This window comes from Arvicanthis niloticus, chromosome 14, assembly GCF_011762505.2.
Source record: "Arvicanthis niloticus isolate mArvNil1 chromosome 14, mArvNil1.pat.X, whole genome shotgun sequence".
Lineage (NCBI taxonomy): Eukaryota > Metazoa > Chordata > Mammalia > Rodentia > Muridae > Arvicanthis > Arvicanthis niloticus.
Genome location: NC_047671.1, coordinates 11,996,433 through 12,012,699, shown reverse-complemented (window position 1 = coordinate 12,012,699; position 16,267 = coordinate 11,996,433). Strand labels below are relative to the sequence as shown.

The 16,267-nt window shown below is 42.9% G+C and overlaps 1 protein-coding gene across 7 annotated transcripts in view; it reads right to left on the bottom strand.

The window, feature by feature from the left end:
• Positions 1-15,780, bottom strand: part of Ark2n (arkadia (RNF111) N-terminal like PKA signaling regulator 2N) — an 81,237-nt gene extending 65,457 nt beyond the window's left edge. For 3 of the 7 annotated variants that reach the window (XM_076912404.1, XM_076912405.1, XM_034518245.2), the window contains exon 1: positions 15,634-15,771. The gene's annotated coding sequence lies outside the window, so the exon portion shown is untranslated. Of the gene's footprint in view, positions 1-15,055; positions 15,341-15,633 lie in introns of those variants that run through there. The other 4 variants (XM_034518247.2, XM_076912403.1, XM_034518244.2 and 1 more) reach the window with 4 other exon arrangements.
• Between the last annotated feature and the right edge of the window lie 487 nt (positions 15,781-16,267).

The window sequence follows — 16,267 nt, the reverse complement described above, 5'->3', positions numbered from 1 at the left end:
AAACCAAAATCAGAATATATCCTATGAGTTTTCAATTTAAGACACAAAAAAGAGAAGAAAAGAAATAGTGTTAAAAGCCAGGAGTAGTGGTACACGCATTTAATCCTAGTACTACTACCCCAAAACACATACATACACACATACATACACACACACACACACACACACACACACACACACACACACACAAGGCCAAAACTCTGAAGGAAAGCTACCTTGGGGCAAATACCAAATTATTTAGTGACAGATCACAATTTAGGCCAGGGCAAAGTAAGACAACCCCCATCTGATACTCTTGAGCTTAAACCATCAAAGTGGCTTCTACCATTAGCTAAAAGGAGATCCAGGTAAAAACAACATGTGCTAACAGGTCTATCAGGAAACTTCCAGGAAAGACAGAGAGATCAGAACCCAGAGGATTTGATATTACTGCCTGACTCTTACTTATATAGATGTCTTAGTCACTGTTCTATTGAAGTGAAAAGATGCCGTGACCAAGGCAACTCTTATAAAATAGTTCATTGTAGGCTTGCTTACAGTTTCAGAGGTTTAATCCAGTATCATCAGCGTGGTCATGATATCATACACATCGAAACTCACCCTCAGTGACATACTTCCTTTACTCTAAGACATACTTTCTTTATTCTAAAACGGATATACCTCCTAATCCTTCTCAAATAGTGCTGATCCCCGATTATTAAGCATTCAAATATATGAGCTTATGAGGCCATTCTTAAAACCACACTAGAATTCAAATGCATATCATCTATATAGTCAAGAAACCTTGAAAAAGCAAGCAAGCAAAGGACTGAATTGTCAACTTAGGGTCTTCATTACCCAAGTTTAACCAAGTAGGAACTGGCCTTGAACCAAAGATTAACAATAAGGAAATTTCAAAATGTACAAAGGAAACAAGACATAACAGCATGAACCTATAATCCCGGTGCTGAGAGGCTGAAAAGGAGGAACAAAAATTCAAGAGCAAGCCAGGCAGTGGCGGCGCACGCCTGTAATCCCAGCACTTGGGAGGCAGGCGGATTTCTAAGTTCGAGGCTAGCCTGGTCTACAGAGTGAGTTCCAGGACAGCCAGGGCTACACAGAGAAACCCTGTCTCGAAAAAACAAACAAAACAAAACAAAAAATAAAAAATCAAGGGCAGGCTATAAATACAATGTCTTTAAACATACATACACACATACATGTGTGTGTGTGTGTGTGTGTGTGTGTGTGTATGTGTGTGTATATATAATTTATATATAAATAAATATATAAATTTTAAAAAACAGCAGCAAACTAGTGATCTAGCTCAGTGGTTGAGTGCTTACTTCAAATGTATGAAGTTCTAGGTTCACACAGAAAGAGAATCAACTCAAAGAATATCAATTTAAACTATAAATACATATTCAAACTCCCAAAGAACAATCCTATACAGATTTTCTTTAAATCTGTGTGAGAAAAGAAAAAGGGAAAAGGAAGAGATAAAAAAGATATACACAAAAAAGCAAATAAACAAATAACAGCAATAACAACAAAACCCCTTGTGCTATCTAGAGCCTGACACCACAGAAATGACTGAAGTAGAGCTAGTGAGACACCTCAGAGAGTAGAGGTGTCTGCTAACAAACTACAAACTACCTGAGTTTGTTTCCTAGGACCAACTCCAACAAGTTTTTTCCTGACATCCACATGTTCATGTGCCCCCCCCCAACACACACACACAAATTTTTTATTACAAAAATTCTTACAGATCTAATACACAATACTAATATTCCCATATTATTTGTTTAAATGTTTAGAATGGTAGCTGTATAGGATAGTTGTCATCTTGGTGACATTTAAAAAAAAAATTTTTTTTAAAAGATAGTACTGTGAGTTCCAATTCTAGAATAGTATGAAAACTTAATATACCAACTTCTACTACAAAACTGGTAAAACTCATGAAGAAACACACAAACACATGACCTACAGCCATACAGAAAGTAAAACACATATTCAAGAATCTTTGCCTATAACCCCAGCATAACTAAGGCAAGAGGATCTCAAGTTCATGTCCATTTTTTGATTTGTTAACTAGCTTCAATATTAAAAGGTTTATTTTGAAATACAGTTTTATTTCAAAATTTATTTTCAGCCCAGGCTGGCCTTGAACCAAAGGTTATTTTCAACTCTTAGTCTTTCTGTCTCCACCTCCCAAGTGCTGGGATTACAGACAGGTGCCACCACACATACCTTTTCTATTTTAAATGTTTAATATATTATTGCTATTTTTTAGGCTTTTTAAAAAGCTGTACCTGGGCAGTGGTAGTGCATGCCTTTAACTCAGGAGGCAGAGACAGGCAGATCTCTGAGTTCAAAGCCAGTCTAGTCTACATAGCGAGTTCCAGGACAGCCAAGGCTACACAGAGAAGCCCTGTTTAAAAGAAAGAGAGAGAGAGAGAGAGAGAGAGGGGGGGGGGGGAGGAAGGGAGAGAGAGAGAGAGAGAGAGAGAGAGAGAGAGAGAGAGAGAGAGAGAAAGAAAGAAAGAAAGAAAGAGAAAGAAAGAGAAAGAAAGAAAAGCAAGCATGCTGTAATCTGGAGCTTCAGATGTATCCCTATAGTAGACCATGATGCCTTGGGTTTGATCTCTAGCACATAAAAAACAAAGTATACCTATACTGACAACTACCTTTAAATAATGCTATTTTAGGTTTTGAGATCAATTTATTAATTTTTATTACTGATCATAACTAGCCTGAAATAAATACTCATTTCTAAGAAAAGAATATGTAGGTCAATGGCCAAGATATATTTAGAAAGATATATTTAGAACACTTTTTGAATTTCCACCCTGCTTCAAGCCTAGACCATGCTACACTGGCAACCTATTTTAATCAAATATAAACATTCTAAACATCTAGGTTTCTACAAAAGATGAATTAGATTGTAATGCTTTAAAGACAAGAGTTGTTGCTGGAGCTGGGGCTGGAGCTCACTTGGTAGAGTGCTTGCAGAGCACACACAAAGCCAGCCCAGAGTGGTGCTGGGCACCACATCAACTGGGGATGCTAGGGCGCGCCTATAATACCTGTCTTAAAACTAGGGCTACTCTTCCTTGAGAAGCCCACACTCACAGTGCCCTAGGTATGTCTTCTTTCTCAGTGCTTCTCTTACTTTTAACCCTCTGGGGTAAGATCTGTGCTATGATATCCTTAATAGGGCAAGGCATAGTGGCACACACCTTCAATCCCAGCACTCCAAAGGCAGAGGTGGCAATGATCTCTGCTAGTTCCAGGCCAGCCTGGTCTACATATCAAATTCTAGGCCATCCTGGTCTACATATCAAATTCCAGGCTAGCTAGGGCTACATGGTAAGGGGGAAAAAAAGAGGAGGAGAAGAGGAGGAAGAGGAAGAAGAGGAGGAGGAAGAGGAGGAAGAGGGGGAAGAGGGGGAAGAGGGGGAAGATGACAAGAAAAAGAGAAGGTTAATTAACCCAACTTTGCTTCAAATCAGTAAGTAAAAGTTAGCTTTTATGCTACTGAGGGTTGGAACAAGCCCCAATGCACACTAGGCAAGTGCTCTACAACTGGGTTACATCATCAGCCCCTTTTTAATTTTATTTTGAAACAAGGTTTGACTCAATTGTTCAGGAGGGCCTTCTACTTGCAAGGTTTCTACCTCGGCTCTTTCTCTGAAGATGGCAAATACACAACTACACTAAGATTTAAAACAGAGTCTTTTAAAATAAGTTTTCCTCAGCCAGACTCCTTTAAAAAAAAAATTAAGCCAAAGATACTAGTGCCTGCCTACAATCTCAGCATTTGAGAAGCTAAAGTTTAAGGCCAGTCACAGCTTTAAAACAAGATTGTCTCAGCTGGGCAGTGGTGGCGCACACCTTTAATCCCAGCACTTGGGAGGCAGAGGCAGGCGGATTTCTGAGTTCCAGGACTACACAGAGAAACCCTGACCCTGTCTCTAAAAACCAAAAAAAAAAAAAAAAAAAAAAAAAAAAAGATTGTCTCAAAGAAATAAGCCAGGGACTTAGGAGGCAGAGAAAGGAGAAACACTGCAAATTCATGGCCAGCTGGCAGCTGGTCTACATATTAAGCTCCAGGCTAGCCAGGGCTACACAATGTTATCTTGTCTAAACTCTATCCGGCTGCCTTCCTACACACACACATGTGCATACAGTCATCATTTACACTTCTTGAAGAAAAGTGTCCTTAGTGCATTCAGGTTGCCTCTGTAACAGGTCAGAGACGAGGTGGCTTGAACAGCAGAGCTTATTTCTCCCAGTCATAGCAACCAGACAGCCTACTATGAAGGTTCTGCCAGATCTGTATCTGGCCAGGGTCTGCTTGCTGGCTTACAGAATGCTCGTCCTTACTGAATCCTCACATGGTGGAAGGGAGAAGCAATCTAATACCTCTCCAGTGCCCACAGCCAGTGTAGCCTGAACACTACTGATCTCATCTAATCTTTCTCTGGCCTCTTTATAAAGGCACTAATCCCACTCATTCTGGCAGATCCCTCATGACCTAATCACCTCCCAAAGCCTCGCCTTAGTAACACCAATGCTGGGAGTAAAGAGCTCAACAGATACATTGTGGAAAGACAAAAATTAAGACCATAGCAAAAAAAAAAAAAAAAAAAAGCTTTCATTAAATGTTCTAAATAACCCTTCACTCATACTCTTAATATTTAACACAAATGGAAAACAAGTGTAGCTGAGCATGGTAGGCCGTATTCAAGAGGCTGGGAGAGGCCTTGTCTACCTGTGGTGCCCGGGTTCTACCCAGAGGAAAAGAAGGACTCCTACACGGTGTCCTGTCTTCAACACACATTTCTCTAATAGCTGAAATCAAGAACACCCCTCAAAAAAAAAAATAAAAAATAAAAATAAAAATAAATCCCTAAGAACAAGTTGTGGCCAGGTAAGCAGATGAGGTGGCATATGCCTTTAAAACAGTGCTGTGCACCTACTTCCTGCTGGTTGGGGCAACTACTGCCACAAAGAGAGTTCACGTATCTCATAAGCTAGGAATGCAATTCAGTGATGACAGAATGCTTGTCTAGGATAAGCAAGGTGCTGGGTTCCATCCCTAACACTGGGGAAAAAAAAAATCAAAACATGTTATTTTATACATTGTTAGACAAGCTGGCCCTTCTTGCAGGGCATATACCTACAATTCCAAAATACAGGAGGCAGAGGCAGGAGGCTGTGAGTTCAAGGACACCCTGAGCTACAGAGAGCATATCTTTAAAAACCAAGGCCTAGGGCTGAAGAGATGGCTCAGTGGTTAAGAGCACTTACAGAGGACCAGGTTCTGGTGCTAGGACCCATGTGGTGGCCCACAACTCATACTTCCAGTTCCAGGGTATCCCATACCTTCGTCTGACCTCCACTGCACACACACATAAAGCACATACTTATTACATGCAAGGTAAACACTCTTAAATAAATAAATAAGTCCCCCAGGATGTGGCTCAGTATGAGAGTATTTACTTAGCATGCACAAAGTCCTATGCTTAATCCCCAACACCACATAAAAAAGAAAAGGTATAACAGACAGCTATAAAAATGTATTAAATGGAGAACTGCAATACTAGCCATCATCTAAGAAAATTAACATTTGAGTTGATTATTCAGACTATGGTCACACAAATACATTGCTTCAAAGAGGGTTTTGTTTTTATAAAACAGAGTTTCATGTAGCCCAGGCTAGCCTTGAACTCCTGAGCTTTCTGTTTACACCTCCCAAGTAGTAGGATTACAAGCATAGACCACTAAGTCTAGTATCGATGCCTCAAAAAAAAAAAAAAAATGTTTTCCAACAACTTTCAATTATTTGCAAGGATTTTAGGTTAGTTTTTCCACTGAGAGGCACAAACAATGTGAACTACGCAGGAACCAAAGATTAGGATTGGAATAGAAACATCTACAGACAAATTCAAAACAAGTCCTTCCCCAACTCTCAGAAGGAAACTAAAGAGGCTACAAACACACACACACACACACACACACACGCACGCACGCGCACACACACACACACACACACACACACACACACACACACACTGGAAACAGGAGAAGTGCACTAATGGACCTGGCCAATTACCACTAACAGAGGCATCATCACAGACAAAACAAACCATGTGCCTCCTGAGGCAAGCACTCAATATTCACTATAAAGACTCTTTGCCATTCAAGGGGGGAAAAACTGACCAAGAAAGAATATACATCACAGAAAAGGAACCAAGTAATTCTCGTAAGAGAGGACATCAATTAGCAAACATGCATGGGCCTGAAGAACATGCTCACCACCACTACAGGAAGAGAACTAACAAATTCAGACTGTGGGAAATTTTCGATTTCTTCATACATGATGTATAAAGAAAAAGAGAGAAACTAGAGATTACTAAACAATGTAAAGACCGTATTTGGTTCTTGATAAAAACACATTTATGAAATAATGAAGAACCCTGAACACTCCCACAAGACACTTGGAATTATTAACTTTATTACCCTTCATTGTGATTAACAGTTGTTTGGTTTTTCTTTCCTTAAGGGTGAAGTTGGCTGGAAAATGAGTGCCAAAGGGTTGGAGCACATAAAAGGAACACTGAAATTAATAAAGCTGAGCAGAGTTATCAGGAACATGCGGGATCTGGCCTAACAAGCCCAGATCTATAAACTGCCAGGCTGCAATCATGAAGGCAGCCTTTGCATATCTGCCAGCCAACCTTCTCTGAACTGATAGGAGCCCTATGAACAGGCCAGGAGTGATAACAGCTACTCAAGTCACCTCATAGGGTAGATGCTACCACTTCTCGTATGCACCTGGCCCTGCCCAGGACCAAGAATACAGTAGCATCAAGTAGGAGGCTAAGGAAGCTACCAACTGCAAAAAGCACTTCAGCAAAAAAAATTCTAAAGCACTCACTCTAAAGCACCATTACTATAAATCAAGAATAATTTAAGCTACAAGAATTTAAGATACAAGTTTTAATTTCTCTAAGACATTTGCTCTTGTCATTCTAGCTTTCTCAGAAGATGGTTCAAAGCATAGGTCACCACTATGCTGGGATCTCAGGTGAAAGAAGGAAGGAAGGAAGGAAGGAAGGAAGGGAGGGAGGGAGGGAGGGAGGGCGGGCTGCCAAAAACCTATCTATTATATATACACATACCTTCAGGCTCATAACAAGTTGTTCTTTGGATTGAAGGTGAGAAAAATAGACAACGCTTGATGATTTAAGTGTTAATTTAGGAATGTTTTTCGAGGCTTGGCGGGCAATAGGCAGGGAATCAGTTCCCAGAACCCATTAGGCTCACAACTATCTCCAAGTCAAGTCCCAGCAGACCCAACAACCCCTCTGACACTCTCAGGCATCTGCACTCACATGCACAGTTTACACTCATATATACAGACATTTTTAAAAAGTAATCTTTAAAAAATAAAGGCATGGTGGCGGTCCTTCAATCCAACGACTAGGGAAGCTACAAAGCAACTTCCAGGTCAGCAAAGGCTACATAGTGAGGCCTTGCCTCATAAAAAATTAAAAAGAGTATGCCTTTCACCTAGAAATGCTGGTGCAGGCCTATAAATCATAACACTTGGGAGTGGAGTCAGGATGATCAAGAATTCAAGAGTAGCATAACATAAAAATTATGTTAAACATAATTTTTACAAAATTTTTAAAGATTTTATTTATTTTACGTATATGAGTGCTCTATCTGCATACAGAGCCTACACACCAGAAGAGAGCATCAGATCCCATTACAGATGGTTGTGAGCCACTGTGGTTGCTAGGAATTGAACTCAGGATCTCTGGAAGACCAGCCAGTGCTCTCAACCACTGAGCCATCTCTCCAGCCCCCATAAAAAATTTTAAACACCTTTTTATCAGATGGGCATAGTGATTCATTCCTACAATTCCAGATCCAGGAAGCTGAGTCAGGAAGACTGTCTAGAGTTCAAGGCCAGGTTGGGATACAAAGTGAGATCCTGTGTAAAAATAATACAAAATACCCAACCTTTCTCAATAAATATTATTCCATCTCCTGTATGTGTGGGTTTGAGCACCACAGGACCTGTATGTCTATAAGCAGTCAGAAGACAACTTGCAGGAGTCCATTCTCTCCTTCAATGTGAATCCCCAGGATCAGACTCAGATAGTCATGCTTAGTGACTGGGGTCCCTCTTTTGTTTTGTTAGGAGGAACAAGGTCTCACAAACCAAAGCTGGTTCAAACTCACTAAGGAGCTGAGGGTGACCTTGACTCTCAATCTGCTACCTTTAAAGTAATGGGATCACAGGTTTGCACCACAACACTTGGCCAAGAATATGGTTCTAGGATAACACTATGACAGACAGGAAAGACACTGTTTCAAATCAACTACATGAGGTTTTTTGTTCTTAATACAGAAAGAAAAACAACTCTGTTTTCCTAGAGTCTTATACTCCACACCCAACTTCCCTATCCCCAATACCTTTGTCTAACTACACAGCAGCTAACAAAACACTGACTCTTGATGACACCATTTAAAAAAAAAAAAAGCAGTCAGTAATCTTAATTCTCTAATGTCAACAATGCAAATAAAAACTTAATTTCCAGACTAGCTAAGCACAATTCAAGTTTAAACACATTCTTAGAAACAGCTGCTTTAAGACAAGATAAAATTTGAGAAAATTCAAGTATCAGAAAACTATACAACAAATTTAAGAGAGTATAAGGGGAAAAAAAACACATTTAATCTTCAACAAACCATTCATAAATAAAAACTGAAAAGAAAAGGGGGTGAAAAAGGGGAGAGAGAAGGATGAAGGGGAAGGGAGAAAAGGGTGGAGGAGGGGAGGGGAGGGAAGGGGAGGGGAGGGAAGGGGAGGGGAGGGGAGGGGAGGGGAGGGGAGGGGAGGGGAGGGGAGGGGAGGGGAGGGGGAAGGCTGATCTAGGGGGTGGGAGAAAAAAAAGGCTCAATTGTTAAAAGACTTCCTGCTCTTACAGGAGATCTAAGTTAGGTCTCCAGAACCCACTAAAGGCAGTTTACAACTGCCTGTAATTCCAGCTCCTGGGGACCCAACACCCTCTTCTGGTCTCCTTGAGTAAACACAAAGTGGTGGCACATATTTACACAAATAAACACAGACACACATACAAATAATAAAAATAAAATCTTTTTAATTTTTTGAATATAGCTACTCCAGAAATATTAATAGGCTTACCACTGATGCTCTTTGAACAACCAACCATGCTAATTTATTAATACATAAACTTGAATTTGGGTGGAAAAATGCATTTTGCAAAGGAACTGACAGTATATTTAGAAAGACTATCTGTTTGTCTCCAGGCACTTTAAGCTTAGAGAGCCATTTAAGACAAACTCTGCTCTCCAAGCCTTATTGAAAAGGGCTTACAAAGGAAACCCAGCACTGGCCTACAACTGCTGTAGTGCTTTCCCCTTATAGCACATTTCCTCTCACTCACATTCTAGGCAGGAAGGAGACTTAGGAATCATCTGGTCCCTACAATCATTTCCTTAGCTAGAAACTATTTTATCTACATACCCATCCCCACCATCCACTTTAAAACTCAGTAAATGAGGTTTCAATTTAATCACTTTGTAAAACTCACCTACATTCACACAAAGTAGGATTTGCTGATAAGATTTACACTTTTTATATAACTAGAAAAAAAATTCTGGTAAATACGTAAATAAAGCCAAGTTCATACTTTATGAATTTGCAACATCTACCTATTGCCTGAATGAAGAAAAAATCCTTATTTTAAGTAAAGATATGAAAAATAACAGAGTTAAATTTACAAGAACCAAGTCTAATCCAGAAATCCCAAACAGAACAACTAACCAAATCTTTCATAAAGGCTAAAGCATTTTAAAGTCACATTAGGAACCGCCAGCTGCTGTTACTACATTTTGATAAGTCTGTAGTGTGTGTGTGTGTATACACACACATACACACACACACATATACATATATGTAATGTGTGTGTATATATCTATATACACACACATATATACACACACACATATATACATATATGTAATGTGTATATATATATACACACACATATATACATATATGTATGTGTGTATATATATGTGTATGTGTCTATATATGTGTGTATATGTGTATGTGCACATAGATATATGGTTTGTATGTTTCCTCTTCTAGGAGCTCAGAAACACTGAAAAGAACTTTCTTAGCTCACCCTGCTCCTTCCTTTTACCACAGGCCCTGTAGGCTGAGTGAGAAAACTGACTGAACATCAATCCCACTCTTCTGAGAGATGCTGCCCACACAAGAAGCACTGTTTCTTTCCCTCAAGTTCAATAATGAGAGTTCTGAAAGAATAAGGGAAGTAGGCTCATTTAAAGACAAACACTGACAGAAGTGTCCTTATAAAGTTTCAGGACAATAGTCAATTCAGAGTGACTAAAGACAAATAACCATCAGGGCCAGTGAGCAGCTCGGCAGAGGCACTTTCCCACGGAGGTGGTGTGAATAAGAATGGCCCCATAGGCTCCTGTATTTGAATGCTTGGTCCCCAGCTGGTGGGACTGTTTGGGAAGGATTGGGTGTGGCCTTGTTGGAGGAGGTGTGTCACTGGGGGGCCCATGTCACGCCCAGTCTCAGCCTTCCCACTCCCCATCTCTGCCTACTGCTTGTGAATCAGTATGGAGGCTTTGAGCTACTGCTCCAATGTCTACCTTGCTGCCTGCCTTCCAGCACTCTGAATGCTAAGTAGGAGGATCACAAGTTCCAGGCTAGCCTGGGCTATAATACTTTGTCTTTAAGTTCTCATTCTAACTGAGAGATGAGAAAGTCACCCTTAAAAACAATTCACAACCCCCCATCAGCAAACTAAGAAATCTTCCCCACTTGGCCCTACTCTGTCTACCACAGCCACTCCCTCCTGAGAGCACAAGGCAACTCGGAGCTTGACAGACATGATTTCACTTAGGCCTGTCCCTAGCAGGAAGTGCTGATCTAGAAACTCACCTCAAACCTTAAGTTCAAAAGTTGAAGTTTCTTGAGCATGCTCCATTACAGCTCTATGGGACTGCTGGCAACTGTTAACACTCAATAGCTTAGGGCTGAGGATAAAGAGGTGCCAAGTGAGGCCAAGGTGTGGTCGTACATGCCTCTAATCCCAGCACCAACTGACGAGGCAGAAGCAGGCAGGATCTCAGTGAGTTACAGGCCAGCCAATGCTGCATAGTAAGAGTCGTCTCACCAGAGGGGAAAAAAAAAGTCCCACATGAATATTGTCTTCTTTGTCCACATCTCTTCTAAGTATTATCACTTTACTGGTCATTATGTCTATTTCATTTTGCCTACATAATTGACAAAAAAAATTTGGGCCTCAAATCTTTCTTAAAATAATATATTAAAATCACTAGGGGAGGCAGAAGCAGGTAGATCTCTATGAATTAGAAGCCAGCCTGGTGTCTACAAAGTTCCAAGCCAGACAGGGCTATATAAACTTTGTCTATAAATAAATAAATCCAATAATATACTTAAATCAGTATGCAGAGAACACACATTAATAATGTATTTTTCTGGAGTTTTCAAGCAGTGTCAATTGAGTAAATATAATATACTCTATATGTTATTTTTATACACCTAGTTAAACGCTGGTTATGAAGGCTATGTGAAGTTATATAAAGGTCTAAGATAACTTTTATTAAAGTTACCAAATTAAGGCTTGGGTTGCTATTACACCCAAGCTTTAAAAGGGGAGAAAAATACTCAAATTGCCTATCCATCATGTCTCTTCATGTACGTGTTGGAGCAAGATTGTAAGATTAGTGGTCCCACAAAAACATCTTGAATAATGAGTAACCACACAAGCTCACAGAAATTATTAGTTCTGTAGTAAACAGATTTATTTATTTCTGAGATTCAACCCCACACTATAATCTAGGCTATCCTCAATCTCACTATGTCACACATCTTGGCCTTAAACTCAAAGCAATCTTTCTGCCTCAGCTTGTATTATAGGCATAAGCCATCATACCTGGCTCAGTAAAAAGAATTAAAGTATCAATGCCAGAAATATGAACACAAAAAATTCTAAAGTATTGATATCAACACAAATATTATGAGCAAAATCTTAAAGGCCATACACTAAACACAGAGCTCTAACACAGCGGTTCTCAACCATCCTAATGCTCCAACCCTGTAATACAGTTCCTCATGTTATAGTGACCGCCAACCATAAAATTATTGTGTTGCTACTTTATAACTGTAATTTTGCTATTGTTATGAATCATAATGTAAATATCTGATATGCCAGATATCTGATAAAGGGACCTCTTGTTATTGTTCCATCCCCAAAGGGGATGGGACCCACAGGATGAGAGTACTGCTGTAGCAGAATTGCATTGTACTTGAAAGTTAAAGTTAAACTTATCTTCACTATGTAGGGCTTGAATTACTCACGTTTAAAAAAACCAGTATCATGACAGTCTCATATGAATACACATTAAGTGTGGATAATGCCACAAGTAATGGCACACACTTGTGATCCCAGCACTCCAGAGGCAGAGATAGAAAGACAGCCACAATTCATGGCCAGCCTGGACCTTGTCCCTCCCCAACATTCTCACACACACCAATACATACATGCATACATACACACACACACACACACACACACACAGACAAGCTAAAGCACTTACAAATCACTGTGAACTTAATATGAAGCTAACAATGGGCAAGTTTCTTGTTTCAAAATCGATCCACTTTCCATAAAGTTGAGCTGGCATTTCATTAAGAAATCTGACTTATGGTCTGGAGAGATGGCTCAGCACTTAAGAACACTGACTGTCCCAGCAACCACATGGTGGCTCACAACCATCTATAATGGGATCTGATGCACTCTTCTGGTGTGTCTGAAGACAGCTACAGTGTACTCGTATAAATAGTGATAAATAATAATATTTAAAAAAAAAGGAATCTAACTTACAGAGCCAACAAGATGGCTTGGTAAGTTAGACACCTGCCCCAGTCCTTGGGACCCACATGACATAACCACAACTCCCACAAACTCCTCTAACCTCCACTTAATGAAACAGTACATGTACCCAAACATAAAAATTTAACTCAAACTGAAAAATCTGAACACTCAAGAAGTTGAGGCAGGAGGACTGAGAGTGGTATAAGTTACAAGGTGAGACTGGCTTAAAAAGAAAACAAGCTAACTTGGTCCTGTAGTTAACAGCTATTCTGCCTTTTCTCCTTGTCTTTCAAATTCTATACATTTATTTTGATGTTTACACCCATATTAACAACACTTGCAATCCTAGCTAGCATTTGGAAGTTCGAAGCAGGAGAATCACGAGTTCAAAACTAGTCTGTGCTACACAAAACCCTGTCACACACAAACACACAGGTGGGGTGTGGGGAAGGGGTACAGAGACAGTCAGTGTAGTTTACCACTTTAAGAACTCAGTATTACACTACCAGCCACAGTTGCACACACCTTATTCCCATCACTTGGGAGGCAGAGGCAAAGGGATCTCTGAATTCAGGGTCAACCTAGTCTACAAAGCTAGTTCTAGGACATTCAGGACTACACAGAAACCCTGTCTTGAAAACCAAAACGAATATCAAAATAAACAAACAAAAAAAACCAGCATTACTGAGAAGAATGCTAAAGAAGGTCAATTTATATGTTAAAAATATTTTTTCTCATGTAATAGAAATGGATTAAATTTTTGGTCAAATTCTTTTTAAAGTAGTATATAGGTCACTGAAGACAAGTCCATCTTGCTTCCTAAATTCAAATTTAATTAATAATTACAAATTTATCGACAATGTACTATGCACAATACACTCTGGTTAACGTTATTATATCATATAAATATGATTCTCCAAAAGAGAGGGGAGGGTTACTGCTGTAATTCTTCAAGATAGGGGATGATACATATGTAGGTCTCTAAACTGCTTGTTAAACCAAAAGGCAATGCTCTGACTACTGGAGAAATCCAGATTGCCAGAATCAGCAAAACTACATTGCAAAGTTAATAGCCTCGATCCTTAAAATATCCCAAGAGGAGAAAGAGAGCGATTCAAACTGTTAACTTGAGCCTAACGATACTATACAGTAATAAGCTAAGCAAACTGCCAAATCCATTTATAATTCAGTGGCCCAACCTTTACAAATCATCAGTGGATCATCACCCAAACGGATGCAAAGATTCAGATACAAGGGCCAAAAACACTGCAAGCACAAACAGCTCGAGGAGTGAAGGATCTGGAAAGGCTGCTCGGGTTCTTTCCTTCAACCAGCGATCCTCAACTTTGTGATAAAGACAGGGTAATCTGATGGTGAGAATGAATGGCAGACGAGTCTGACAGGGGGCGGCTCCGTAAAAAAACACAATACACTATAAAAATAAGTGCTTTAAGATAAACGGTGAGAAGTGCTACTGGTGGGGTACTCTGGGAAATCGGGGGAGGCAATAGAGTCCTTAATCTGGGGATCCTCAGAATACGTCTGTGCTGGCCTCTAAAGTTGACAATGTCGGGTCAACGTCGGAGACCCACGCACACTGATTCCGGGCATCTGCCGACCGACAGTCGCGGAAGCGGCGAGAGGCCAGCACCAAGCCCGGGAAGCCCTTTCTCGCTCCTCCAAGGCCACCGCGGGAGGGGGCTGTCCGCGGCTCGGGCTGGTGTGGGCGCCGGCCTCCCGAATCGAGCTGGAGGAGGGGCCGCCTCCGCTGCTCCCGCGGGCCGGACTCTGCAAAGTTGCTCCAACACAACTCTGCGGCCTGGGAGCTGTGGTCCCTTCAGCCCGCCGTCCCCTCGGTGCCAGCGGCCGCGGGAGGGCACTTCGACGGGCGGGCAGAGGACGCGAGGGTCACCGCGGCGAGCGGGCGAGGGGTCCGGGCCGCGCCTCCGCCGTCGTGACCCCACGCTCGGACGCTGCAGAGCCCGCAGCCCGGCCCCGCTCCCCTCGGCCTCACAACCACCTCCCCGGGAGGCAGCCCCGACCCCGAGGCTCGCCCCGCAACCAAGGCCGCCGCCCCGCGCCCCTTCGTGCCTCACCTGCGCCCCGCCGTCCCTGCCTCCTCGCCGGCCCCGCGCGCCCCGTCGGGGCACGCGCCCACCCGGGAGGCGCTGACGGGCCGCAGACTCGGGCCGCGGCGGCCCCGCCGCCCCCTTCTCCGCAGACAAGTCCCAGCGGCAAGCAGAGGAGCGCGGCTAGAGCCCCTGCAGCGGGGCGAGAGTAGAGCTCGCCGCCTCCGCAGCCTCCAACACCAATTCCCTTCAGTCGTCCGCGCCGCCCCAAGAAAATGTCACCAGAGGCCGTTCCGCTCTGCGCCTCACTTCCGCCCGGAACCACAGAGCAGCGCCTGCCGGCTAGAGCGGCCGCCGTGGCGGCGGGAACCTAGGCTGGCTGGCGGCCCGCCGGGAGCAAGCTGCGCAGCGCCATCTGGCGGCGGGGACGCGCGCGCGCGCCCTTCGCTGAGCGCGGGCTCCTGCGCGCCCGCTTCCCGGGCTTTCGCGCGCGCCCTCCGTTCGATCCCGTAACGTTGGCCTCGGAGGGCCGAAATGGCGGGCCCTGCAAACCCCGTGCCTTGGAAGCACGGGGCTCCGCTTCCCGTGGGCTGCCCAGTACTCACCCCACTCGCGAAGCCTTTCCGAAGGAAGCTCACGATGTCCGAATCGTGGAGTCGCTCCAGCAGCGTGTCCGCTCCCTCCTCTCGTCACTTTCCAGCGGGAGCCGACAGCTCGGCTCCCGGGAACCGCTCCTCTCCAACACCCGCACTAACGTCCTGTTCAAGTTTTGGCTCGGGAAACGCCGCGGGGCTTGCGGCGAGCGCGCCACCTGCCGGTGACACAGCCCTCCAGGGGACCTCGCTCCGCCAGCACATGCCTCAGACGCCCAAAATTCCACCTCTGCAGAGTCACTCCTCGGTTTGGCAGCCCGCCCTGGGAAGGGTGACACACACTACTGGGAGTTCTGCAGACCCGTCCTTAAAATGGGCGCGGGGCACGTGCTGGCCTCGGGACCTTGAGAAAATGGGATGAGTCTCCACTTGGCAAGTAGAGAGCTCTAGAGACCAACGCTGAGGACAAGCTTATAATGCAAGGTCTGACTCCCTACAAGCAGTTGCAGGTTTTGGAGGAGAAGAAAATGATTGTCATCTGTACCTTTTTTTTCCCTAAAGTACGGGGAATTGAACTGATCTCTGCAGATGCAAGGCAACTGTTCACCCCTCAGTTACGTCCCCAGAACTTTTTCCAATTTTGAGA